Source organism: Lissotriton helveticus, chromosome 6, assembly GCF_964261635.1.
Source record: "Lissotriton helveticus chromosome 6, aLisHel1.1, whole genome shotgun sequence".
NCBI classification, from domain to species: domain Eukaryota; kingdom Metazoa; phylum Chordata; class Amphibia; order Caudata; family Salamandridae; genus Lissotriton; species Lissotriton helveticus.
The window spans coordinates 365,559,376-365,584,078 of NC_136067.1; the positions used below are offsets into that span (position 1 = coordinate 365,559,376).

General features: G+C 52.5%; 21 non-coding genes across 21 annotated transcripts; all 21 read right to left on the reverse strand.

Moving 5' to 3' along the window:
* Window positions 1-220: 220 nt before the first annotated feature.
* LOC144765683 (U2 spliceosomal RNA) lies at window positions 221-411 on the reverse strand. The gene has a single exon (XR_013597553.1). It is a non-coding gene; the product is annotated as a U2 spliceosomal RNA (small nuclear RNA).
* Window positions 412-1,409: 998 nt separating this feature from the next.
* On the reverse strand, window positions 1,410-1,600 carry LOC144765684 (U2 spliceosomal RNA). The gene has a single exon (XR_013597554.1). It is a non-coding gene; the product is annotated as a U2 spliceosomal RNA (small nuclear RNA).
* Window positions 1,601-2,598: 998 nt separating this feature from the next.
* On the reverse strand, window positions 2,599-2,789 carry LOC144765685 (U2 spliceosomal RNA). Its single transcript, XR_013597555.1, has one exon. It is a non-coding gene; the product is annotated as a U2 spliceosomal RNA (small nuclear RNA).
* A 998-nt stretch (window positions 2,790-3,787) lies between these two features.
* On the reverse strand, window positions 3,788-3,978 carry LOC144765686 (U2 spliceosomal RNA). Its single transcript, XR_013597556.1, has one exon. It is a non-coding gene; the product is annotated as a U2 spliceosomal RNA (small nuclear RNA).
* Window positions 3,979-4,977: 999 nt separating this feature from the next.
* On the reverse strand, window positions 4,978-5,168 carry LOC144765687 (U2 spliceosomal RNA). Its single transcript, XR_013597557.1, has one exon. It is a non-coding gene; the product is annotated as a U2 spliceosomal RNA (small nuclear RNA).
* Window positions 5,169-6,170: 1,002 nt separating this feature from the next.
* LOC144765688 (U2 spliceosomal RNA) lies at window positions 6,171-6,361 on the reverse strand. The gene has a single exon (XR_013597558.1). It is a non-coding gene; the product is annotated as a U2 spliceosomal RNA (small nuclear RNA).
* Window positions 6,362-7,359: 998 nt separating this feature from the next.
* LOC144765689 (U2 spliceosomal RNA) lies at window positions 7,360-7,550 on the reverse strand. The gene has a single exon (XR_013597559.1). It is a non-coding gene; the product is annotated as a U2 spliceosomal RNA (small nuclear RNA).
* Window positions 7,551-8,551: 1,001 nt separating this feature from the next.
* On the reverse strand, window positions 8,552-8,742 carry LOC144765690 (U2 spliceosomal RNA). The gene has a single exon (XR_013597560.1). It is a non-coding gene; the product is annotated as a U2 spliceosomal RNA (small nuclear RNA).
* Window positions 8,743-9,740: 998 nt separating this feature from the next.
* Window positions 9,741-9,931, reverse strand: LOC144765691 (U2 spliceosomal RNA). Its single transcript, XR_013597561.1, has one exon. It is a non-coding gene; the product is annotated as a U2 spliceosomal RNA (small nuclear RNA).
* A 1,002-nt stretch (window positions 9,932-10,933) lies between these two features.
* LOC144765692 (U2 spliceosomal RNA) lies at window positions 10,934-11,124 on the reverse strand. Its single transcript, XR_013597562.1, has one exon. It is a non-coding gene; the product is annotated as a U2 spliceosomal RNA (small nuclear RNA).
* A 999-nt stretch (window positions 11,125-12,123) lies between these two features.
* Window positions 12,124-12,314, reverse strand: LOC144765693 (U2 spliceosomal RNA). Its single transcript, XR_013597563.1, has one exon. It is a non-coding gene; the product is annotated as a U2 spliceosomal RNA (small nuclear RNA).
* A 999-nt stretch (window positions 12,315-13,313) lies between these two features.
* LOC144765694 (U2 spliceosomal RNA) lies at window positions 13,314-13,504 on the reverse strand. Its single transcript, XR_013597564.1, has one exon. It is a non-coding gene; the product is annotated as a U2 spliceosomal RNA (small nuclear RNA).
* Window positions 13,505-14,502: 998 nt separating this feature from the next.
* LOC144765695 (U2 spliceosomal RNA) lies at window positions 14,503-14,693 on the reverse strand. Its single transcript, XR_013597565.1, has one exon. It is a non-coding gene; the product is annotated as a U2 spliceosomal RNA (small nuclear RNA).
* Window positions 14,694-15,700: 1,007 nt separating this feature from the next.
* LOC144765696 (U2 spliceosomal RNA) lies at window positions 15,701-15,891 on the reverse strand. The gene has a single exon (XR_013597566.1). It is a non-coding gene; the product is annotated as a U2 spliceosomal RNA (small nuclear RNA).
* Window positions 15,892-16,897: 1,006 nt separating this feature from the next.
* LOC144765697 (U2 spliceosomal RNA) lies at window positions 16,898-17,088 on the reverse strand. The gene has a single exon (XR_013597567.1). It is a non-coding gene; the product is annotated as a U2 spliceosomal RNA (small nuclear RNA).
* A 998-nt stretch (window positions 17,089-18,086) lies between these two features.
* On the reverse strand, window positions 18,087-18,277 carry LOC144765698 (U2 spliceosomal RNA). The gene has a single exon (XR_013597568.1). It is a non-coding gene; the product is annotated as a U2 spliceosomal RNA (small nuclear RNA).
* A 998-nt stretch (window positions 18,278-19,275) lies between these two features.
* LOC144765699 (U2 spliceosomal RNA) lies at window positions 19,276-19,466 on the reverse strand. The gene has a single exon (XR_013597569.1). It is a non-coding gene; the product is annotated as a U2 spliceosomal RNA (small nuclear RNA).
* A 994-nt stretch (window positions 19,467-20,460) lies between these two features.
* LOC144765700 (U2 spliceosomal RNA) lies at window positions 20,461-20,651 on the reverse strand. Its single transcript, XR_013597570.1, has one exon. It is a non-coding gene; the product is annotated as a U2 spliceosomal RNA (small nuclear RNA).
* Window positions 20,652-21,657: 1,006 nt separating this feature from the next.
* LOC144765701 (U2 spliceosomal RNA) lies at window positions 21,658-21,848 on the reverse strand. The gene has a single exon (XR_013597571.1). It is a non-coding gene; the product is annotated as a U2 spliceosomal RNA (small nuclear RNA).
* Window positions 21,849-22,847: 999 nt separating this feature from the next.
* LOC144765702 (U2 spliceosomal RNA) lies at window positions 22,848-23,038 on the reverse strand. Its single transcript, XR_013597572.1, has one exon. It is a non-coding gene; the product is annotated as a U2 spliceosomal RNA (small nuclear RNA).
* A 998-nt stretch (window positions 23,039-24,036) lies between these two features.
* LOC144765703 (U2 spliceosomal RNA) lies at window positions 24,037-24,227 on the reverse strand. The gene has a single exon (XR_013597573.1). It is a non-coding gene; the product is annotated as a U2 spliceosomal RNA (small nuclear RNA).
* Window positions 24,228-24,703: the final 476 nt, after the last annotated feature.

Here is a 24,703-nt window from a genome sequence, read left to right on the forward strand (position 1 = left end):
ATTTGTATTTTTTTTCGTAAACCCGAAAAATTCATAAATAAATAACGCACGGCCCGGGTGCGGCAAATAAGTCAAATAAATACATAAATAAGGCAAGACACGGTGACCAGTTTGCTTTTATTCACACGCAAACACAATAGCGCCACTTTACAGGGTTTGGTAGTGGAGCGCTACTCTCGTTTTCTCGTCTATTTTTCAACAGCATTGTTTTCCCCGGGTGGGGAAGTGCACCATTCCTGGAGGTACTGCAATACCAGGTTGATGCGTGGAGTGGACAGAGCAAGCTCCTATTCCATCTCCCTGTTCCAAAAATCAATTTAATATATGGTCCCCAGATAGAGGACGTATCAGATATTAAACTGATAAGAACAGATACTACACTTGATCTTAGCCAAAAGGCCGAGAAGCGATAACCAGAATGGTGCCAGAATTAACGCCTCCCGAAGAAATCCACCTGGCTGACCCGGACCGGGGTCTTCCCTTGCACCGTCGCTGGACGCCCTTTCGCCTCTTTTTCAGACTCCCAGCAAGAGTTCATCATGTGCCGGTGGAAAGGAGGTCCCGGCCACAGGCCTTCTCCCGGCTCCCAGAGTCCTCCTGGGCTGTCGCCTCATTAGGCGTCACTTAGCATACCCACGTTGTCCTCTTTCTAGTATTTGCATGCCCCGCCCCTTCCTGCGCACTGCTTCCAGCCGGCTGGCCAGAAAGCCTGGCAGCCAGGGGATGCTGGGAAGCAGCCCAGGATGCCCTGGACAGCTCCCGGACCGGAAATGGACGGCACCTGGCCCCTCGCCCTCGCTTGCCGGGGACACTACTCCCCTGCAGCCTAAGGCCTATAGATAAGGCTTGGCCGTTCGTGGCCGTTCGGGGACGGGCGGGGCGGGCAGAGAAGGAAAAGGACTCTGTATTTTTCTTCTTGCTCAGAGAAGCCAAGGGCAGTGTCCACTTCTCTGCCTGCCAGCCAGCCAGCCTGCCTGCCTGCCTCCCTCCCTCCCTCCCTCCCTCCCTCCCTCCATCCATCCATCCTACTGACTTGCTGGGAACCTTCTTCCATTCGTTCCCCAGTGAAATGGATCCAAAACCAATGAAACTCTGCTGCTGGAAAAACAGTCTTTTTCCGACGTTTATCTCTTTTCAAAGTGCAGCGTCTGGATGGAGAAGGGGAGAAATAAAGAAATAATTTTTTATTTGTATTTTTTTTCGTAAACCCGAAAAATTCATAAATAAATAACGCACGGCCCGGGTGCGGCAAATAAGTCAAATAAATACATAAATAAGGCAAGACACGGTGACCAGTTTGCTTTTATTCACACGCAAACACAATAGCGCCACTTTACAGGGTTTGGTAGTGGAGCGCTACTCTCGTTTTCTCGTCTATTTTTCAACAGCATTGTTGTTTTCCCCGGGTGGGGAAGTGCACCATTCCTGGAGGTACTGCAATACCAGGTTGATGCGTGGAGTGGACAGAGCAAGCTCCTATTCCATCTCCCTGTTCCAAAAATCAATTTAATATATGGTCCCCAGATAGAGGACGTATCAGATATTAAACTGATAAGAACAGATACTACACTTGATCTTAGCCAAAAGGCCGAGAAGCGATAACCAGAATGGTGCCAGAATTAACGCCTCCCGAAGAAATCCACCTGGCTGACCCGGACCGGGGTCTTCCCTTGCACCGTCGCTGGACGCCCTTTCGCCTCTTTTTCAGACTCCCAGCAAGAGTTCATCATGTGCCGGTGGAAAGGAGGTCCCGGCCACAGGCCTTCTCCCGGCTCCCAGAGTCCTCCTGGGCTGTCGCCTCATTAGGCGTCACTTAGCATACCCACGTTGTCCTCTTTCTAGTATTTGCATGCCCCGCCCCTTCCTGCGCACTGCTTCCAGCCGGCTGGCCAGAAAGCCTGGCAGCCAGGGGATGCTGGGAAGCAGCCCAGGATGCCCTGGACAGCTCCCGGACCGGAAATGGACGGCACCTGGCCCCTCGCCCTCGCTTGCCGGGGACACTACTCCCCTGCAGCCTAAGGCCTATAGATAAGGCTTGGCCGTTCGTGGCCGTTCGGGGACGGGCGGGGCGGGCAGAGAAGGAAAAGGACTCTGTATTTTTCTTCTTGCTCAGAGAAGCCAAGGGCAGTGTCCACTTCTCTGCCTGCCAGCCAGCCAGCCTGCCTGCCTGCCTCCCTCCCTCCCTCCCTCCCTCCCTCCCTCCATCCATCCATCCTACTGACTTGCTGGGAACCTTCTTCCATTCGTTCCCCAGTGAAATGGATCCAAAACCAATGAAACTCTGCTGCTGGAAAAACAGTCTTTTTCCGACGTTTATCTCTTTTCAAAGTGCAGCGTCTGGATGGAGAAGGGGAGAAATAAAGAAATAATTTTTTATTTGTATTTTTTTTCGTAAACCCGAAAAATTCATAAATAAATAACGCACGGCCCGGGTGCGGCAAATAAGTCAAATAAATACATAAATAAGGCAAGACACGGTGACCAGTTTGCTTTTATTCACACGCAAACACAATAGCGCCACTTTACAGGGTTTGGTAGTGGAGCGCTACTCTCGTTTTCTCGTCTATTTTTCAACAGCATTGTTGTTTTCCCCGGGTGGGGAAGTGCACCATTCCTGGAGGTACTGCAATACCAGGTTGATGCGTGGAGTGGACAGAGCAAGCTCCTATTCCATCTCCCTGTTCCAAAAATCAATTTAATATATGGTCCCCAGATAGAGGACGTATCAGATATTAAACTGATAAGAACAGATACTACACTTGATCTTAGCCAAAAGGCCGAGAAGCGATAACCAGAATGGTGCCAGAATTAACGCCTCCCGAAGAAATCCACCTGGCTGACCCGGACCGGGGTCTTCCCTTGCACCGTCGCTGGACGCCCTTTCGCCTCTTTTTCAGACTCCCAGCAAGAGTTCATCATGTGCCGGTGGAAAGGAGGTCCCGGCCACAGGCCTTCTCCCGGCTCCCAGAGTCCTCCTGGGCTGTCGCCTCATTAGGCGTCACTTAGCATACCCACGTTGTCCTCTTTCTAGTATTTGCATGCCCCGCCCCTTCCTGCGCACTGCTTCCAGCCGGCTGGCCAGAAAGCCTGGCAGCCAGGGGATGCTGGGAAGCAGCCCAGGATGCCCTGGACAGCTCCCGGACCGGAAATGGACGGCACCTGGCCCCTCGCCCTCGCTTGCCGGGGACACTACTCCCCTGCAGCCTAAGGCCTATAGATAAGGCTTGGCCGTTCGTGGCCGTTCGGGGACGGGCGGGGCGGGCAGAGAAGGAAAAGGACTCTGTATTTTTCTTCTTGCTCAGAGAAGCCAAGGGCAGTGTCCACTTCTCTGCCTGCCAGCCAGCCAGCCTGCCTGCCTGCCTCCCTCCCTCCCTCCCTCCCTCCCTCCCTCCATCCATCCATCCTACTGACTTGCTGGGAACCTTCTTCCATTCGTTCCCCAGTGAAATGGATCCAAAACCAATGAAACTCTGCTGCTGGAAAAACAGTCTTTTTCCGACGTTTATCTCTTTTCAAAGTGCAGCGTCTGGATGGAGAAGGGGAGAAATAAAGAAATAATTTTTTATTTGTATTTTTTTTCGTAAACCCGAAAAATTCATAAATAAATAACGCACGGCCCGGGTGCGGCAAATAAGTCAAATAAATACATAAATAAGGCAAGACACGGTGACCAGTTTGCTTTTATTCACACGCAAACACAATAGCGCCACTTTACAGGGTTTGGTAGTGGAGCGCTACTCTCGTTTTCTCGTCTATTTTTCAACAGCATTGTTGTTTTCCCCGGGTGGGGAAGTGCACCATTCCTGGAGGTACTGCAATACCAGGTTGATGCGTGGAGTGGACAGAGCAAGCTCCTATTCCATCTCCCTGTTCCAAAAATCAATTTAATATATGGTCCCCAGATAGAGGACGTATCAGATATTAAACTGATAAGAACAGATACTACACTTGATCTTAGCCAAAAGGCCGAGAAGCGATAACCAGAATGGTGCCAGAATTAACGCCTCCCGAAGAAATCCACCTGGCTGACCCGGACCGGGGTCTTCCCTTGCACCGTCGCTGGACGCCCTTTCGCCTCTTTTTCAGACTCCCAGCAAGAGTTCATCATGTGCCGGTGGAAAGGAGGTCCCGGCCACAGGCCTTCTCCCGGCTCCCAGAGTCCTCCTGGGCTGTCGCCTCATTAGGCGTCACTTAGCATACCCACGTTGTCCTCTTTCTAGTATTTGCATGCCCCGCCCCTTCCTGCGCACTGCTTCCAGCCGGCTGGCCAGAAAGCCTGGCAGCCAGGGGATGCTGGGAAGCAGCCCAGGATGCCCTGGACAGCTCCCGGACCGGAAATGGACGGCACCTGGCCCCTCGCCCTCGCTTGCCGGGGACACTACTCCCCTGCAGCCTAAGGCCTATAGATAAGGCTTGGCCGTTCGTGGCCGTTCGGGGACGGGCGGGGCGGGCAGAGAAGGAAAAGGACTCTGTATTTTTCTTCTTGCTCAGAGAAGCCAAGGGCAGTGTCCACTTCTCTGCCAGCCAGCCAGCCTGCCTGCCTGCCTGCCTCCCTCCCTCCCTCCCTCCCTCCCTGCCTCCCTCCCTCCATCCATCCTACTGACTTGCTGGGAACCTTCTTCCATTCGTTCCCCAGTGAAATGGATCCAAAACCAATGAAACTCTGCTGCTGGAAAAACAGTCTTTTTCCGACGTTTGTCTCTTTTCAAAGTGCAGCGTCTGGATGGAGAAGGGGAGAAATAAAGAAATAATTTTTTATTTGTATTTTTTTTCGTAAACCCGAAAAATTCATAAATAAATAACGCACGGCCCGGGTGCGGCAAATAAGTCAAATAAATACATAAATAAGGCAAGACACGGTGACCAGTTTGCTTTTATTCACACGCAAACACAATAGCGCCACTTTACAGGGTTTGGTAGTGGAGCGCTACTCTCGTTTTCTCGTCTATTTTTCAACAGCATTGTTTTCCCCGGGTGGGGAAGTGCACCATTCCTGGAGGTACTGCAATACCAGGTTGATGCGTGGAGTGGACAGAGCAAGCTCCTATTCCATCTCCCTGTTCCAAAAATCAATTTAATATATGGTCCCCAGATAGAGGACGTATCAGATATTAAACTGATAAGAACAGATACTACACTTGATCTTAGCCAAAAGGCCGAGAAGCGATAACCAGAATGGTGCCAGAATTAACGCCTCCCGAAGAAATCCACCTGGCTGACCCGGACCGGGGTCTTCCCTTGCACCGTCGCTGGACGCCCTTTCGCCTCTTTTTCAGACTCCCAGCAAGAGTTCATCATGTGCCGGTGGAAAGGAGGTCCCGGCCACAGGCCTTCTCCCGGCTCCCAGAGTCCTCCTGGGCTGTCGCCTCATTAGGCGTCACTTAGCATACCCACGTTGTCCTCTTTCTAGTATTTGCATGCCCCGCCCCTTCCTGCGCACTGCTTCCAGCCGGCTGGCCAGAAAGCCTGGCAGCCAGGGGATGCTGGGAAGCAGCCCAGGATGCCCTGGACAGCTCCCGGACCGGAAATGGACGGCACCTGGCCCCTCGCCCTCGCTTGCCGGGGACACTACTCCCCTGCAGCCTAAGGCCTATAGATAAGGCTTGGCCGTTCGTGGCCGTTCGGGGACGGGCGGGGCGGGCAGAGAAGGAAAAGGACTCTGTATTTTTCTTCTTGCTCAGAGAAGCCAAGGGCAGTGTCCACTTCTCTGCCTGCCAGCCAGCCAGCCTGCCTGCCTGCCTCCCTCCCTCCCTCCCTCCCTCCCTCCCTCCCTCCATCCATCCATCCTACTGACTTGCTGGGAACCTTCTTCCATTCGTTCCCCAGTGAAATGGATCCAAAACCAATGAAACTCTGCTGCTGGAAAAACAGTCTTTTTCCGACGTTTATCTCTTTTCAAAGTGCAGCGTCTGGATGGAGAAGGGGAGAAATAAAGAAATAATTTTTTATTTGTATTTTTTTTCGTAAACCCGAAAAATTCATAAATAAATAACGCACGGCCCGGGTGCGGCAAATAAGTCAAATAAATACATAAATAAGGCAAGACACGGTGACCAGTTTGCTTTTATTCACACGCAAACACAATAGCGCCACTTTACAGGGTTTGGTAGTGGAGCGCTACTCTCGTTTTCTCGTCTATTTTTCAACAGCATTGTTGTTTTCCCCGGGTGGGGAAGTGCACCATTCCTGGAGGTACTGCAATACCAGGTTGATGCGTGGAGTGGACAGAGCAAGCTCCTATTCCATCTCCCTGTTCCAAAAATCAATTTAATATATGGTCCCCAGATAGAGGACGTATCAGATATTAAACTGATAAGAACAGATACTACACTTGATCTTAGCCAAAAGGCCGAGAAGCGATAACCAGAATGGTGCCAGAATTAACGCCTCCCGAAGAAATCCACCTGGCTGACCCGGACCGGGGTCTTCCCTTGCACCGTCGCTGGACGCCCTTTCGCCTCTTTTTCAGACTCCCAGCAAGAGTTCATCATGTGCCGGTGGAAAGGAGGTCCCGGCCACAGGCCTTCTCCCGGCTCCCAGAGTCCTCCTGGGCTGTCGCCTCATTAGGCGTCACTTAGCATACCCACGTTGTCCTCTTTCTAGTATTTGCATGCCCCGCCCCTTCCTGCGCACTGCTTCCAGCCGGTGGCCAGAAAGCCTGGCAGCCAGGGGATGCTGGGAAGCAGCCCAGGATGCCCTGGACAGCTCCCGGACCGGAAATGGACGGCACCTGGCCCCTCGCCCTCGCTTGCCGGGGACACTACTCCCCTGCAGCCTAAGGCCTATAGATAAGGCTTGGCCGTTCGTGGCCGTTCGGGGACGGGCGGGGCGGGCAGAGAAGGAAAAGGACTCTGTATTTTTCTTCTTGCTCAGAGAAGCCAAGGGCAGTGTCCACTTCTCTGCCAGCCAGCCAGCCTGCCTGCCTGCCTGCCTCCCTCCCTCCCTCCCTCCCTCCCTGCCTCCCTCCCTCCATCCATCCTACTGACTTGCTGGGAACCTTCTTCCATTCGTTCCCCAGTGAAATGGATCCAAAACCAATGAAACTCTGCTGCTGGAAAAACAGTCTTTTTCCGACGTTTGTCTCTTTTCAAAGTGCAGCGTCTGGATGGAGAAGGGGAGAAATAAAGAAATAATTTTTTATTTGTATTTTTTTTCGTAAACCCGAAAAATTCATAAATAAATAACGCACGGCCCGGGTGCGGCAAATAAGTCAAATAAATACATAAATAAGGCAAGACACGGTGACCAGTTTGCTTTTATTCACACGCAAACACAATAGCGCCACTTTACAGGGTTTGGTAGTGGAGCGCTACTCTCGTTTTCTCGTCTATTTTTCAACAGCATTGTTTTCCCCGGGTGGGGAAGTGCACCATTCCTGGAGGTACTGCAATACCAGGTTGATGCGTGGAGTGGACAGAGCAAGCTCCTATTCCATCTCCCTGTTCCAAAAATCAATTTAATATATGGTCCCCAGATAGAGGACGTATCAGATATTAAACTGATAAGAACAGATACTACACTTGATCTTAGCCAAAAGGCCGAGAAGCGATAACCAGAATGGTGCCAGAATTAACGCCTCCCGAAGAAATCCACCTGGCTGACCCGGACCGGGGTCTTCCCTTGCACCGTCGCTGGACGCCCTTTCGCCTCTTTTTCAGACTCCCACAAGAGTTCATCATGTGCCGGTGGAAAGGAGGTCCCGGCCACAGGCCTTCTCCCGGCTCCCAGAGTCCTCCTGGGCTGTCGCCTCATTAGGCGTCACTTAGCATACCCACGTTGTCCTCTTTCTAGTATTTGCATGCCCCGCCCCTTCCTGCGCACTGCTTCCAGCCGGCTGGCCAGAAAGCCTGGCAGCCAGGGGATGCTGGGAAGCAGCCCAGGATGCCCTGGACAGCTCCCGGACCGGAAATGGACGGCACCTGGCCCCTCGCCCTCGCTTGCCGGGGACACTACTCCCCTGCAGCCTAAGGCCTATAGATAAGGCTTGGCCGTTCGTGGCCGTTCGGGGACGGGCGGGGCGGGCAGAGAAGGAAAAGGACTCTGTATTTTTCTTCTTGCTCAGAGAAGCCAAGGGCAGTGTCCACTTCTCTGCCTGCCAGCCAGCCAGCCTGCCTGCCTGCCTCCCTCCCTCCCTCCCTCCCTCCCTCCCTCCCTCCATCCATCCATCCTACTGACTTGCTGGGAACCTTCTTCCATTCGTTCCCCAGTGAAATGGATCCAAAACCAATGAAACTCTGCTGCTGGAAAAACAGTCTTTTTCCGACGTTTATCTCTTTTCAAAGTGCAGCGTCTGGATGGAGAAGGGGAGAAATAAAGAAATAATTTTTTATTTGTATTTTTTTTCGTAAACCCGAAAAATTCATAAATAAATAACGCACGGCCCGGGTGCGGCAAATAAGTCAAATAAATACATAAATAAGGCAAGACACGGTGACCAGTTTGCTTTTATTCACACGCAAACACAATAGCGCCACTTTACAGGGTTTGGTAGTGGAGCGCTACTCTCGTTTTCTCGTCTATTTTTCAACAGCATTGTTGTTTTCCCCGGGTGGGGAAGTGCACCATTCCTGGAGGTACTGCAATACCAGGTTGATGCGTGGAGTGGACAGAGCAAGCTCCTATTCCATCTCCCTGTTCCAAAAATCAATTTAATATATGGTCCCCAGATAGAGGACGTATCAGATATTAAACTGATAAGAACAGATACTACACTTGATCTTAGCCAAAAGGCCGAGAAGCGATAACCAGAATGGTGCCAGAATTAACGCCTCCCGAAGAAATCCACCTGGCTGACCCGGACCGGGGTCTTCCCTTGCACCGTCGCTGGACGCCCTTTCGCCTCTTTTTCAGACTCCCAGCAAGAGTTCATCATGTGCCGGTGGAAAGGAGGTCCCGGCCACAGGCCTTCTCCCGGCTCCCAGAGTCCTCCTGGGCTGTCGCCTCATTAGGCGTCACTTAGCATACCCACGTTGTCCTCTTTCTAGTATTTGCATGCCCCGCCCCTTCCTGCGCACTGCTTCCAGCCGGCTGGCCAGAAAGCCTGGCAGCCAGGGGATGCTGGGAAGCAGCCCAGGATGCCCTGGACAGCTCCCGGACCGGAAATGGACGGCACCTGGCCCCTCGCCCTCGCTTGCCGGGGACACTACTCCCCTGCAGCCTAAGGCCTATAGATAAGGCTTGGCCGTTCGTGGCCGTTCGGGGACGGGCGGGGCGGGCAGAGAAGGAAAAGGACTCTGTATTTTTCTTCTTGCTCAGAGAAGCCAAGGGCAGTGTCCACTTCTCTGCCTGCCAGCCAGCCAGCCTGCCTGCCTGCCTCCCTCCCTCCCTCCCTCCCTCCCTCCCTCCATCCATCCATCCTACTGACTTGCTGGGAACCTTCTTCCATTCGTTCCCCAGTGAAATGGATCCAAAACCAATGAAACTCTGCTGCTGGAAAAACAGTCTTTTTCCGACGTTTATCTCTTTTCAAAGTGCAGCGTCTGGATGGAGAAGGGGAGAAATAAAGAAATAATTTTTTATTTGTATTTTTTTTCGTAAACCCGAAAAATTCATAAATAAATAACGCACGGCCCGGGTGCGGCAAATAAGTCAAATAAATACATAAATAAGGCAAGACACGGTGACCAGTTTGCTTTTATTCACACGCAAACACAATAGCGCCACTTTACAGGGTTTGGTAGTGGAGCGCTACTCTCGTTTTCTCGTCTATTTTTCAACAGCATTGTTGTTTTCCCCGGGTGGGGAAGTGCACCATTCCTGGAGGTACTGCAATACCAGGTTGATGCGTGGAGTGGACAGAGCAAGCTCCTATTCCATCTCCCTGTTCCAAAAATCAATTTAATATATGGTCCCCAGATAGAGGACGTATCAGATATTAAACTGATAAGAACAGATACTACACTTGATCTTAGCCAAAAGGCCGAGAAGCGATAACCAGAATGGTGCCAGAATTAACGCCTCCCGAAGAAATCCACCTGGCTGACCCGGACCGGGGTCTTCCCTTGCACCGTCGCTGGACGCCCTTTCGCCTCTTTTTCAGACTCCCAGCAAGAGTTCATCATGTGCCGGTGGAAAGGAGGTCCCGGCCACAGGCCTTCTCCCGGCTCCCAGAGTCCTCCTGGGCTGTCGCCTCATTAGGCGTCACTTAGCATACCCACGTTGTCCTCTTTCTAGTATTTGCATGCCCCGCCCCTTCCTGCGCACTGCTTCCAGCCGGCTGGCCAGAAAGCCTGGCAGCCAGGGGATGCTGGGAAGCAGCCCAGGATGCCCTGGACAGCTCCCGGACCGGAAATGGACGGCACCTGGCCCCTCGCCCTCGCTTGCCGGGGACACTACTCCCCTGCAGCCTAAGGCCTATAGATAAGGCTTGGCCGTTCGTGGCCGTTCGGGGACGGGCGGGGCGGGCAGAGAAGGAAAAGGACTCTGTATTTTTCTTCTTGCTCAGAGAAGCCAAGGGCAGTGTCCACTTCTCTGCCTGCCAGCCAGCCAGCCTGCCTGCCTGCCTCCCTCCCTCCCTCCCTCCCTCCCTCCCTCCCTCCATCCATCCATCCTACTGACTTGCTGGGAACCTTCTTCCATTCGTTCCCCAGTGAAATGGATCCAAAACCAATGAAACTCTGCTGCTGGAAAAACAGTCTTTTTCCGACGTTTATCTCTTTTCAAAGTGCAGCGTCTGGATGGAGAAGGGGAGAAATAAAGAAATAATTTTTTATTTGTATTTTTTTTCGTAAACCCGAAAAATTCATAAATAAATAACGCACGGCCCGGGTGCGGCAAATAAGTCAAATAAATACATAAATAAGGCAAGACACGGTGACCAGTTTGCTTTTATTCACACGCAAACACAATAGCGCCACTTTACAGGGTTTGGTAGTGGAGCGCTACTCTCGTTTTCTCGTCTATTTTTCAACAGCATTGTTGTTTTCCCCGGGTGGGGAAGTGCACCATTCCTGGAGGTACTGCAATACCAGGTTGATGCGTGGAGTGGACAGAGCAAGCTCCTATTCCATCTCCCTGTTCCAAAAATCAATTTAATATATGGTCCCCAGATAGAGGACGTATCAGATATTAAACTGATAAGAACAGATACTACACTTGATCTTAGCCAAAAGGCCGAGAAGCGATAACCAGAATGGTGCCAGAATTAACGCCTCCCGAAGAAATCCACCTGGCTGACCCGGACCGGGGTCTTCCCTTGCACCGTCGCTGGACGCCCTTTCGCCTCTTTTTCAGACTCCCAGCAAGAGTTCATCATGTGCCGGTGGAAAGGAGGTCCCGGCCACAGGCCTTCTCCCGGCTCCCAGAGTCCTCCTGGGCTGTCGCCTCATTAGGCGTCACTTAGCATACCCACGTTGTCCTCTTTCTAGTATTTGCATGCCCCGCCCCTTCCTGCGCACTGCTTCCAGCCGGCTGGCCAGAAAGCCTGGCAGCCAGGGGATGCTGGGAAGCAGCCCAGGATGCCCTGGACAGCTCCCGGACCGGAAATGGACGGCACCTGGCCCCTCGCCCTCGCTTGCCGGGGACACTACTCCCCTGCAGCCTAAGGCCTATAGATAAGGCTTGGCCGTTCGTGGCCGTTCGGGGACGGGCGGGGCGGGCAGAGAAGGAAAAGGACTCTGTATTTTTCTTCTTGCTCAGAGAAGCCAAGGGCAGTGTCCACTTCTCTGCCTGCCAGCCAGCCAGCCTGCCTGCCTGCCTGCCTCCCTCCCTCCCTCCCTCCCTCCCTCCCTCCATCCATCCATCCTACTGACTTGCTGGGAACCTTCTTCCATTCGTTCCCCAGTGAAATGGATCCAAAACCAATGAAACTCTGCTGCTGGAAAAACAGTCTTTTTCCGACGTTTGTCTCTTTTCAAAGTGCAGCGTCTGGATGGAGAAGGGGAGAAATAAAGAAATAATTTTTTATTTGTATTTTTTTTCGTAAACCCGAAAAATTCATAAATAAATAACGCACGGCCCGGGTGCGGCAAATAAGTCAAATAAATACATAAATAAGGCAAGACACGGTGACCAGTTTGCTTTTATTCACACGCAAACACAATAGCGCCACTTTACAGGGTTTGGTAGTGGAGCGCTACTCTCGTTTTCTCGTCTATTTTTCAACAGCATTGTTTTCCCCGGGTGGGGAAGTGCACCATTCCTGGAGGTACTGCAATACCAGGTTGATGCGTGGAGTGGACAGAGCAAGCTCCTATTCCATCTCCCTGTTCCAAAAATCAATTTAATATATGGTCCCCAGATAGAGGACGTATCAGATATTAAACTGATAAGAACAGATACTACACTTGATCTTAGCCAAAAGGCCGAGAAGCGATAACCAGAATGGTGCCAGAATTAACGCCTCCCGAAGAAATCCACCTGGCTGACCCGGACCGGGGTCTTCCCTTGCACCGTCGCTGGACGCCCTTTCGCCTCTTTTTCAGACTCCCAGCAAGAGTTCATCATGTGCCGGTGGAAAGGAGGTCCCGGCCACAGGCCTTCTCCCGGCTCCCAGAGTCCTCCTGGGCTGTCGCCTCATTAGGCGTCACTTAGCATACCCACGTTGTCCTCTTTCTAGTATTTGCATGCCCCGCCCCTTCCTGCGCACTGCTTCCAGCCGGCTGGCCAGAAAGCCTGGCAGCCAGGGGATGCTGGGAAGCAGCCCAGGATGCCCTGGACAGCTCCCGGACCGGAAATGGACGGCACCTGGCCCCTCGCCCTCGCTTGCCGGGGACACTACTCCCCTGCAGCCTAAGGCCTATAGATAAGGCTTGGCCGTTCGTGGCCGTTCGGGGACGGGCGGGGCGGGCAGAGAAGGAAAAGGACTCTGTATTTTTCTTCTTGCTCAGAGAAGCCAAGGGCAGTGTCCACTTCTCTGCCAGCCAGCCAGCCTGCCTGCCTGCCTGCCTCCCTCCCTCCCTCCCTCCCTCCCTGCCTCCCTCCCTCCATCCATCCTACTGACTTGCTGGGAACCTTCTTCCATTCGTTCCCCAGTGAAATGGATCCAAAACCAATGAAACTCTGCTGCTGGAAAAACAGTCTTTTTCCGACGTTTGTCTCTTTTCAAAGTGCAGCGTCTGGATGGAGAAGGGGAGAAATAAAGAAATAATTTTTTATTTGTATTTTTTTTCGTAAACCCGAAAAATTCATAAATAAATAACGCACGGCCCGGGTGCGGCAAATAAGTCAAATAAATACATAAATAAGGCAAGACACGGTGACCAGTTTGCTTTTATTCACACGCAAACACAATAGCGCCACTTTACAGGGTTTGGTAGTGGAGCGCTACTCTCGTTTTCTCGTCTATTTTTCAACAGCATTGTTTTCCCCGGGTGGGGAAGTGCACCATTCCTGGAGGTACTGCAATACCAGGTTGATGCGTGGAGTGGACAGAGCAAGCTCCTATTCCATCTCCCTGTTCCAAAAATCAATTTAATATATGGTCCCCAGATAGAGGACGTATCAGATATTAAACTGATAAGAACAGATACTACACTTGATCTTAGCCAAAAGGCCGAGAAGCGATAACCAGAATGGTGCCAGAATTAACGCCTCCCGAAGAAATCCACCTGGCTGACCCGGACCGGGGTCTTCCCTTGCACCGTCGCTGGACGCCCTTTCGCCTCTTTTTCAGACTCCCAGCAAGAGTTCATCATGTGCCGGTGGAAAGGAGGTCCCGGCCACAGGCCTTCTCCCGGCTCCCAGAGTCCTCCTGGGCTGTCGCCTCATTAGGCGTCACTTAGCATACCCACGTTGTCCTCTTTCTAGTATTTGCATGCCCCGCCCCTTCCTGCGCACTGCTTCCAGCCGGCTGGCCAGAAAGCCTGGCAGCCAGGGGATGCTGGGAAGCAGCCCAGGATGCCCTGGACAGCTCCCGGACCGGAAATGGACGGCACCTGGCCCCTCGCCCTCGCTTGCCGGGGACACTACTCCCCTGCAGCCTAAGGCCTATAGATAAGGCTTGGCCGTTCGTGGCCGTTCGGGGACGGGCGGGGCGGGCAGAGAAGGAAAAGGACTCTGTATTTTTCTTCTTGCTCAGAGAAGCCAAGGGCAGTGTCCACTTCTCTGCCTGCCAGCCAGCCAGCCTGCCTGCCTGCCTCCCTCCCTCCCTCCCTCCCTCCCTCCCTCCATCCATCCATCCTACTGACTTGCTGGGAACCTTCTTCCATTCGTTCCCCAGTGAAATGGATCCAAAACCAATGAAACTCTGCTGCTGGAAAAACAGTCTTTTTCCGACGTTTATCTCTTTTCAAAGTGCAGCGTCTGGATGGAGAAGGGGAGAAATAAAGAAATAATTTTTTATTTGTATTTTTTTTCGTAAACCCGAAAAATTCATAAATAAATAACGCACGGCCCGGGTGCGGCAAATAAGTCAAATAAATACATAAATAAGGCAAGACACGGTGACCAGTTTGCTTTTATTCACACGCAAACACAATAGCGCCACTTTACAGGGTTTGGTAGTGGAGCGCTACTCTCGTTTTCTCGTCTATTTTTCAACAGCATTGTTGTTTTCCCCGGGTGGGGAAGTGCACCATTCCTGGAGGTACTGCAATACCAGGTTGATGCGTGGAGTGGACAGAGCAAGCTCCTATTCCATCTCCCTGTTCCAAAAATCAATTTAATATATGGTCCCCAGATAGAGGACGTATCAGATATTAAACTGATAAGAACAGATACTACACTTGATCTTAGCCAAAAGGCCGAGAAGCGATAACCAGAATGGTGCCAGAATTAACGCCTCCCGAAGAAATCCACCTGGCTGACCCGGACCGGGGTCTTCCCTTGCACCGTCGCTGGACGCCCTTTCGCCTCTTTTTCAGACTCCCAGCAAGAGTTCATCATGTGCCGGTGGAAAGGAGGTCCCGGCCACAGGCCTTCTCCCGGCTCCCAGAGTCCTCCTGGGCTGTCGCCTCATTAGGCGTCACTTAGCATACCCACGTTGTCCTCTTTCTAGTATTTGCATGCCCCGCCCCTTCCTGCGCACTGCTTCCAGCCGGCTGGCCAGAAAGCCTGGCAGCCAGGGGATGCTGGGAAGCAGCCCAGGATGCCCTGGACAGCTCCCGGACCGGAAATGGACGGCACCTGGCCCCTCGCCCTCGCTTGCCGGGGACACTACTCCCCTGCAGCCTAAGGCCTATAGATAAGGCTTGGCCGTTCGTGGCCGTTCGGGGACGGGCGGGGCGGGCAGAGAAGGAAAAGGACTCTGTATTTTTCTTCTTGCTCAGAGAAGCCAAGGGCAGTGTCCACTTCTCTGCCAGCCAGCCAGCCTGCCTGCCTGCCTGCCTCCCTCCCTCCCTCCCTCCCTCCCTCCCTGCCTCCCTCCCTCCATCCATCCTACTGACTTGCTGGGAACCTTCTTCCATTCGTTCCCCAGTGAAATGGATCCAAAACCAATGAAACTCTGCTGCTGGAAAAACAGTCTTTTTCCGACGTTTGTCTCTTTTCAAAGTGCAGCGTCTGGATGGAGAAGGGGAGAAATAAAGAAATAATTTTTTATTTGTATTTTTTTTCGTAAACCCGAAAAATTCATAAATAAATAACGCACGGCCCGGGTGCGGCAAATAAGTCAAATAAATACATAAATAAGGCAAGACACGGTGACCAGTTTGCTTTTATTCACACGCAAACACAATAGCGCCACTTTACAGGGTTTGGTAGTGGAGCGCTACTCTCGTTTTCTCGTCTATTTTTCAACAGCATTGTTTTCCCCGCCCGGGTGGGGAAGTGCACCATTCCTGGAGGTACTGCAATACCAGGTTGATGCGTGGAGTGGACAGAGCAAGCTCCTATTCCATCTCCCTGTTCCAAAAATCAATTTAATATATGGTCCCCAGATAGAGGACGTATCAGATATTAAACTGATAAGAACAGATACTACACTTGATCTTAGCCAAAAGGCCGAGAAGCGATAACCAGAATGGTGCCAGAATTAACGCCTCCCGAAGAAATCCACCTGGCTGACCCGGACCGGGGTCTTCCCTTGCACCGTCGCTGGACGCCCTTTCGCCTCTTTTTCAGACTCCCACAAGAGTTCATCATGTGCCGGTGGAAAGGAGGTCCCGGCCACAGGCCTTCTCCCGGCTCCCAGAGTCCTCCTGGGCTGTCGCCTCATTAGGCGTCACTTAGCATACCCACGTTGTCCTCTTTCTAGTATTTGCATGCCCCGCCCCTTCCTGCGCACTGCTTCCAGCCGGCTGGCCAGAAAGCCTGGCAGCCAGGGGATGCTGGGAAGCAGCCCAGGATGCCCTGGACAGCTCCCGGACCGGAAATGGACGGCACCTGGCCCCTCGCCCTCGCTTGCCGGGGACACTACTCCCCTGCAGCCTAAGGCCTATAGATAAGGCTTGGCCGTTCGTGGCCGTTCGGGGACGGGCGGGGCGGGCAGAGAAGGAAAAGGACTCTGTATTTTTCTTCTTGCTCAGAGAAGCCAAGGGCAGTGTCCACTTCTCTGCCTGCCAGCCAGCCAGCCTGCCTGCCTGCCTGCCTCCCTCCCTCCCTCCCTCCCTCCCTCCCTCCCTCCCTCCCTCCATCCATCCTACTGACTTGCTGGGAACCTTCTTCCATTCGTTCCCCAGTGAAATGGATCCAAAACCAATGAAACTCTGCTGCTGGAAAAACAGTCTTTTTCCGACGTTTGTCTCTTTTCAAAGTGCAGCGTCTGGATGGAGAAGGGGAGAAATAAAGAAATAATTTTTTATTTGTATTTTTTTTCGTAAACCCGAAAAATTCATAAATAAATAACGCACGGCCCGGGTGCGGCAAATAAGTCAAATAAATACATAAATAAGGCAAGACACGGTGACCAGTTTGCTTTTATTCACACGCAAACACAATAGCGCCACTTTACAGGGTTTGGTAGTGGAGCGCTACTCTCGTTTTCTCGTCTATTTTTCAACAGCATTGTTTTCCCCGGGTGGGGAAGTGCACCATTCCTGGAGGTACTGCAATACCAGGTTGATGCGTGGAGTGGACAGAGCAAGCTCCTATTCCATCTCCCTGTTCCAAAAATCAATTTAATATATGGTCCCCAGATAGAGGACGTATCAGATATTAAACTGATAAGAACAGATACTACACTTGATCTTAGCCAAAAGGCCGAGAAGCGATAACCAGAATGGTGCCAGAATTAACGCCTCCCGAAGAAATCCACCTGGCTGACCCGGACCGGGGTCTTCCCTTGCACCGTCGCTGGACGCCCTTTCGCCTCTTTTTCAGACTCCCAGCAAGAGTTCATCATGTGCCGGTGGAAAGGAGGTCCCGGCCACAGGCCTTCTCCCGGCTCCCAGAGTCCTCCTGGGCTGTCGCCTCATTAGGCGTCACTTAGCATACCCACGTTGTCCTCTTTCTAGTATTTGCATGCCCCGCCCCTTCCTGCGCACTGCTTCCAGCCGGCTGGCCAGAAAGCCTGGCAGCCAGGGGATGCTGGGAAGCAGCCCAGGATGCCCTGGACAGCTCCCGGACCGGAAATGGACGGCACCTGGCCCCTCGCCCTCGCTTGCCGGGGACACTACTCCCCTGCAGCCTAAGGCCTATAGATAAGGCTTGGCCGTTCGTGGCCGTTCGGGGACGGGCGGGGCGGGCAGAGAAGGAAAAGGACTCTGTATTTTTCTTCTTGCTCAGAGAAGCCAAGGGCAGTGTCCACTTCTCTGCCTGCCAGCCAGCCAGCCTGCCTGCCTGCCTCCCTCCCTCCCTCCCTCCCTCCCTCCCTCCATCCATCCATCCTACTGACTTGCTGGGAACCTTCTTCCATTCGTTCCCCAGTGAAATGGATCCAAAACCAATGAAACTCTGCTGCTGGAAAAACAGTCTTTTTCCGACGTTTATCTCTTTTCAAAGTGCAGCGTCTGGATGGAGAAGGGGAGAAATAAAGAAATAATTTTTTATTTGTATTTTTTTTCGTAAACCCGAAAAATTCATAAATAAATAACGCACGGCCCGGGTGCGGCAAATAAGTCAAATAAATACATAAATAAGGCAAGACACGGTGACCAGTTTGCTTTTATTCACACGCAAACACAATAGCGCCACTTTACAGGGTTTGGTAGTGGAGCGCTACTCTCGTTTTCTCGTCTATTTTTCAACAGCATTGTTGTTTTCCCCGGGTGGGGAAGTGCACCATTCCTGGAGGTACTGCAATACCAGGTTGATGCGTGGAGTGGACAGAGCAAGCTCCTATTCCATCTCCCTGTTCCAAAAATCAATTTAATATATGGTCCCCAGATAGAGGACGTATCAGATATTAAACTGATAAGAACAGATACTACACTTGATCTTAGCCAAAAGGCCGAGAAGCGATAACCAGAATGGTGCCAGAATTAACGCCTCCCGAAGAAATCCACCTGGCTGACCCGGACCGGGGTCTTCCCTTGCACCGTCGCTGGACGCCCTTTCGCCTCTTTTTCAGACTCCCAGCAAGAGTTCATCATGTGCCGGTGGAAAGGAGGTCCCGGCCACAGGCCTTCTCCCGGCTCCCAGAGTCCTCCTGGGCTGTCGCCTCATTAGGCGTCACTTAGCATACCCACGTTGTCCTCTTTCTAGTATTTGCATGCCCCGCCCCTTCCTGCGCACTGCTTCCAGCCGGCTGGCCAGAAAGCCTGGCAGCCAGGGGATGCTGGGAAGCAGCCCAGGATGCCCTGGACAGCTCCCGGACCGGAAATGGACGGCACCTGGCCCCTCGCCCTCGCTTGCCGGGGACACTACTCCCCTGCAGCCTAAGGCCTATAGATAAGGCTTGGCCGTTCGTGGCCGTTCGGGGACGGGCGGGGCGGGCAGAGAAGGAAAAGGACTCTGTATTTTTCTTCTTGCTCAGAGAAGCCAAGGGCAGTGTCCACTTCTCTGCCTGCCAGCCAGCCAGCCTGCCTGCCTGCCTCCCTCCCTCCCTCCCTCCCTCCCTCCCTCCATCCATCCATCCTACTGACTTGCTGGGAACCTTCTTCCATTCGTTCCCCAGTGAAATGGATCCAAAACCAATGAAACTCTGCTGCTGGAAAAACAGTCTTTTTCCGACGTTTATCTCTTTTCAAAGTGCAGCGTCTGGATGGAGAAGGGGAGAAATAAAGAAATAATTTTTTATTTGTATTTTTTTTCGTAAACCCGAAAAATTCATAAATAAATAACGCACGGCCCGGGTGCGGCAAATAAGTCAAATAAATACATAAATAAGGCAAGACACGGTGACCAGTTTGCTTTTATTCACACGCAAACACAATAGCGCCACTTTACAGGGTTTGGTAGTGGAGCGCTACTCTCGTTTTCTCGTCTATTTTTCAACAGCATTGTTGTTTTCCCCGGGTGGGGAAGTGCACCATTCCTGGAGGTACTGCAATACCAGGTTGATGCGTGGAGTGGACAGAGCAAGCTCCTATTCCATCTCCCTGTTCCAAAAATCAATTTAATATATGGTCCCCAGATAGAGGACGTATCAGATATTAAACTGATAAGAACAGATACTACACTTGATCTTAGCCAAAAGGCCGAGAAGCGATAACCAGAATGGTGCCAGAATTAACGCCTCCCGAAGAAATCCACCTGGCTGACCCGGACCGGGGTCTTCCCTTGCACCGTCGCTGGACGCCCTTTCGCCTCTTTTTCAGACTCCCACAAGAGTTCATCATGTGCCGGTGGAAAGGAGGTCCCGGCCACAGGCCTTCTCCCGGCTCCCAGAGTCCTCCTGGGCTGTCGCCTCATTAGGCGTCACTTAGCATACCCACGTTGTCCTCTTTCTAGTATTTGCATGCCCCGCCCCTTCCTGCGCACTGCTTCCAGCCGGCTGGCCAGAAAGCCTGGCAGCCAGGGGATGCTGGGAAGCAGCCCAGGATGCCCTGGACAGCTCCCGGACCGGAAATGGACGGCACCTGGCCCCTCGCCCTCGCTTGCCGGGGACACTACTCCCCTGCAGCCTAAGGCCTATAGATAAGGCTTGGCCGTTCGTGGCCGTTCGGGGACGGGCGGGGCGGGCAGAGAAGGAAAAGGACTCTGTATTTTTCTTCTTGCTCAGAGAAGCCAAGGGCAGTGTCCACTTCTCTGCCTGCCAGCCAGCCAGCCTGCCTGCCTGCCTCCCTCCCTCCCTCCCTCCCTCCCTCCCTCCATCCATCCATCCTACTGACTTGCTGGGAACCTTCTTCCATTCGTTCCCCAGTGAAATGGATCCAAAACCAATGAAACTCTGCTGCTGGAAAAACAGTCTTTTTCCGACGTTTATCTCTTTTCAAAGTGCAGCGTCTGGATGGAGAAGGGGAGAAATAAAGAAATAATTTTTTATTTGTATTTTTTTTCGTAAACCCGAAAAATTCATAAATAAATAACGCACGGCCCGGGTGCGGCAAATAAGTCAAATAAATACATAAATAAGGCAAGACACGGTGACCAGTTTGCTTTTATTCACACGCAAACACAATAGCGCCACTTTACAGGGTTTGGTAGTGGAGCGCTACTCTCGTTTTCTCGTCTATTTTTCAACAGCATTGTTTTCCCCGGGTGGGGAAGTGCACCATTCCTGGAGGTACTGCAATACCAGGTTGATGCGTGGAGTGGACAGAGCAAGCTCCTATTCCATCTCCCTGTTCCAAAAATCAATTTAATATATGGTCCCCAGATAGAGGACGTATCAGATATTAAACTGATAAGAACAGATACTACACTTGATCTTAGCCAAAAGGCCGAGAAGCGATAACCAGAATGGTGCCAGAATTAACGCCTCCCGAAGAAATCCACCTGGCTGACCCGGACCGGGGTCTTCCCTTGCACCGTCGCTGGACGCCCTTTCGCCTCTTTTTCAGACTCCCACAAGAGTTCATCATGTGCCGGTGGAAAGGAGGTCCCGGCCACAGGCCTTCTCCCGGCTCCCAGAGTCCTCCTGGGCTGTCGCCTCATTAGGCGTCACTTAGCATACCCACGTTGTCCTCTTTCTAGTATTTGCATGCCCCGCCCCTTCCTGCGCACTGCTTCCAGCCGGCTGGCCAGAAAGCCTGGCAGCCAGGGGATGCTGGGAAGCAGCCCAGGATGCCCTGGACAGCTCCCGGACCGGAAATGGACGGCACCTGGCCCCTCGCCCTCGCTTGCCGGGGACACTACTCCCCTGCAGCCTAAGGCCTATAGATAAGGCTTGGCCGTTCGTGGCCGTTCGGGGACGGGCGGGGCGGGCAGAGAAGGAAAAGGACTCTGTATTTTTCTTCTTGCTCAGAGAAGCCAAGGGCAGTGTCCACTTCTCTGCCTGCCAGCCAGCCAGCCTGCCTGCCTGCCTGCCTCCCTCCCTCCCTCCCTCCCTCCCTCCCTCCCTCCCTCCCTCCATCCATCCTACTGACTTGCTGGGAACCTTCTTCCATTCGTTCCCCAGTGAAATGGATCCAAAACCAATGAAACTCTGCTGCTGGAAAAACAGTCTTTTTCCGACGTTTGTCTCTTTTCAAAGTGCAGCGTCTGGATGGAGAAGGGGAGAAATAAAGAAATAATTTTTTATTTGTATTTTTTTTCGTAAACCCGAAAAATTCATAAATAAATAACGCACGGCCCGGGTGCGGCAAATAAGTCAAATAAATACATAAATAAGGCAAGACACGGTGACCAGTTTGCTTTTATTCACACGCAAACACAATAGCGCCACTTTACAGGGTTTGGTAGTGGAGCGCTACTCTCGTTTTCTCGTCTATTTTTCAACAGCATTGTTTTCCCCGGGTGGGGAAGTGCACCATTCCTGGAGGTACTGCAATACCAGGTTGATGCGTGGAGTGGACAGAGCAAGCTCCTATTCCATCTCCCTGTTCCAAAAATCAATTTAATATATGGTCCCCAGATAGAGGACGTATCAGATATTAAACTGATAAGAACAGATACTACACTTGATCTTAGCCAAAAGGCCGAGAAGCGATAACCAGAATGGTGCCAGAATTAACGCCTCCCGAAGAAATCCACCTGGCTGACCCGGACCGGGGTCTTCCCTTGCACCGTCGCTGGACGCCCTTTCGCCTCTTTTTCAGACTCCCAGCAAGAGTTCATCATGTGCCGGTGGAAAGGAGGTCCCGGCCACAGGCCTTCTCCCGGCTCCCAGAGTCCTCCTGGGCTGTCGCCTCATTAGGCGTCACTTAGCATACCCACGTTGTCCTCTTTCTAGTATTTGCATGCCCCGCCCCTTCCTGCGCACTGCTTCCAGCCGGCTGGCCAGAAAGCCTGGCAGCCAGGGGATGCTGGGAAGCAGCCCAGGATGCCCTGGACAGCTCCCGGACCGGAAATGGACGGCACCTGGCCCCTCGCCCTCGCTTGCCGGGGACACTACTCCCCTGCAGCCTAAGGCCTATAGATAAGGCTTGGCCGTTCGTGGCCGTTCGGGGACGGGCGGGGCGGGCAGAGAAGGAAAAGGACTCTGTATTTTTCTTCTTGCTCAGAGAAGCCAAGGGCAGTGTCCACTTCTCTGCCAGCCAGCCAGCCTGCCTGCCTGCCTGCCTCCCTCCCTCCCTCCCTCCCTCCCTGCCTCCCTCCCTCCATCCATCCTACTGACTTGCTGGGAACCTTCTTCCATTCGTTCCCCAGTGAAATGGATCCAAAACCAATGAAACTCTGCTGCTGGAAAAACAGTCTTTTTCCGACGTTTGTCTCTTTTCAAAGTGCAGCGTCTGGATGGAGAAGGGGAGAAATAAAGAAATAATTTTTTATTTGTATTTTTTTTCGTAAACCCGAAAAATTCATAAATAAATAACGCACGGCCCGGGTGCGGCAAATAAGTCAAATAAATACATAAATAAGGCAAGACACGGTGACCAGTTTGCTTTTATTCACACGCAAACACAATAGCGCCACTTTACAGGGTTTGGTAGTGGAGCGCTACTCTCGTTTTCTCGTCTATTTTTCAACAGCATTGTTTTCCCCGGGTGGGGAAGTGCACCATTCCTGGAGGTACTGCAATACCAGGTTGATGCGTGGAGTGGACAGAGCAAGCTCCTATTCCATCTCCCTGTTCCAAAAATCAATTTAATATATGGTCCCCAGATAGAGGACGTATCAGATATTAAACTGATAAGAACAGATACTACACTTGATCTTAGCCAAAAGGCCGAGAAGCGATAACCAGAATGGTGCCAGAATTAACGCCTCCCGAAGAAATCCACCTGGCTGACCCGGACCGGGGTCTTCCCTTGCACCGTCGCTGGACGCCCTTTCGCCTCTTTTTCAGACTCCCAGCAAGAGTTCATCATGTGCCGGTGGAAAGGAGGTCCCGGCCACAGGCCTTCTCCCGGCTCCCAGAGTCCTCCTGGGCTGTCGCCTCATTAGGCGTCACTTAGCATACCCACGTTGTCCTCTTTCTAGTATTTGCATGCCCCGCCCCTTCCTGCGCACTGCTTCCAGCCGGCTGGCCAGAAAGCCTGGCAGCCAGGGGATGCTGGGAAGCAGCCCAGGATGCCCTGGACAGCTCCCGGACCGGAAATGGACGGCACCTGGCCCCTCGCCCTCGCTTGCCGGGGACACTACTCCCCTGCAGCCTAAGGCCTATAGATAAGGCTTGGCCGTTCGTGGCCGTTCGGGGACGGGCGGGGCGGGCAGAGAAGGAAAAGGACTCTGTATTTTTCTTCTTGCTCAGAGAAGCCAAGGGCAGTGTCCACTTCTCTGCCTGCCAGCCAGCCAGCCTGCCTGCCTGCCTCCCTCCCTCCCTCCCTCCCTCCCTCCCTCCATCCATCCATCCTACTGACTTGCTGGGAACCTTCTTCCATTCGTTCCCCAGTGAAATGGATCCAAAACCAATGAAACTCTGCTGCTGGAAAAACAGTCTTTTTCCGACGTTTATCTCTTTTCAAAGTGCAGCGTCTGGATGGAGAAGGGGAGAAATAAAGAAATAATTTTTTATTTGTATTTTTTTTCGTAAACCCGAAAAATTCATAAATAAATAACGCACGGCCCGGGTGCGGCAAATAAGTCAAATAAATACATAAATAAGGCAAGACACGGTGACCAGTTTGCTTTTATTCACACGCAAACACAATAGCGCCACTTTACAGGGTTTGGTAGTGGAGCGCTACTCTCGTTTTCTCGTCTATTTTTCAACAGCATTGTTGTTTTCCCCGGGTGGGGAAGTGCACCATTCCTGGAGGTACTGCAATACCAGGTTGATGCGTGGAGTGGACAGAGCAAGCTCCTATTCCATCTCCCTGTTCCAAAAATCAATTTAATATATGGTCCCCAGATAGAGGACGTATCAGATATTAAACTGATAAGAACAGATACTACACTTGATCTTAGCCAAAAGGCCGAGAAGCGATAACCAGAATGGTGCCAGAATTAACGCCTCCCGAAGAAATCCACCTGGCTGACCCGGACCGGGGTCTTCCCTTGCACCGTCGCTGGACGCCCTTTCGCCTCTTTTTCAGACTCCCAGCAAGAGTTCATCATGTGCCGGTGGAAAGGAGGTCCCGGCCACAGGCCTTCTCCCGGCTCCCAGAGTCCTCCTGGGCTGTCGCCTCATTAGGCGTCACTTAGCATACCCACGTTGTCCTCTTTCTAGTATTTGCATGCCCCGCCCCTTCCTGCGCACTGCTTCCAGCCGGCTGGCCAGAAAGCCTGGCAGCCAGGGGATGCTGGGAAGCAGCCCAGGATGCCCTGGACAGCTCCCGGACCGGAAATGGACGGCACCTGGCCCCTCGCCCTCGCTTGCCGGGGACACTACTCCCCTGCAGCCTAAGGCCTATAGATAAGGCTTGGCCGTTCGTGGCCGTTCGGGGACGGGCGGGGCGGGCAG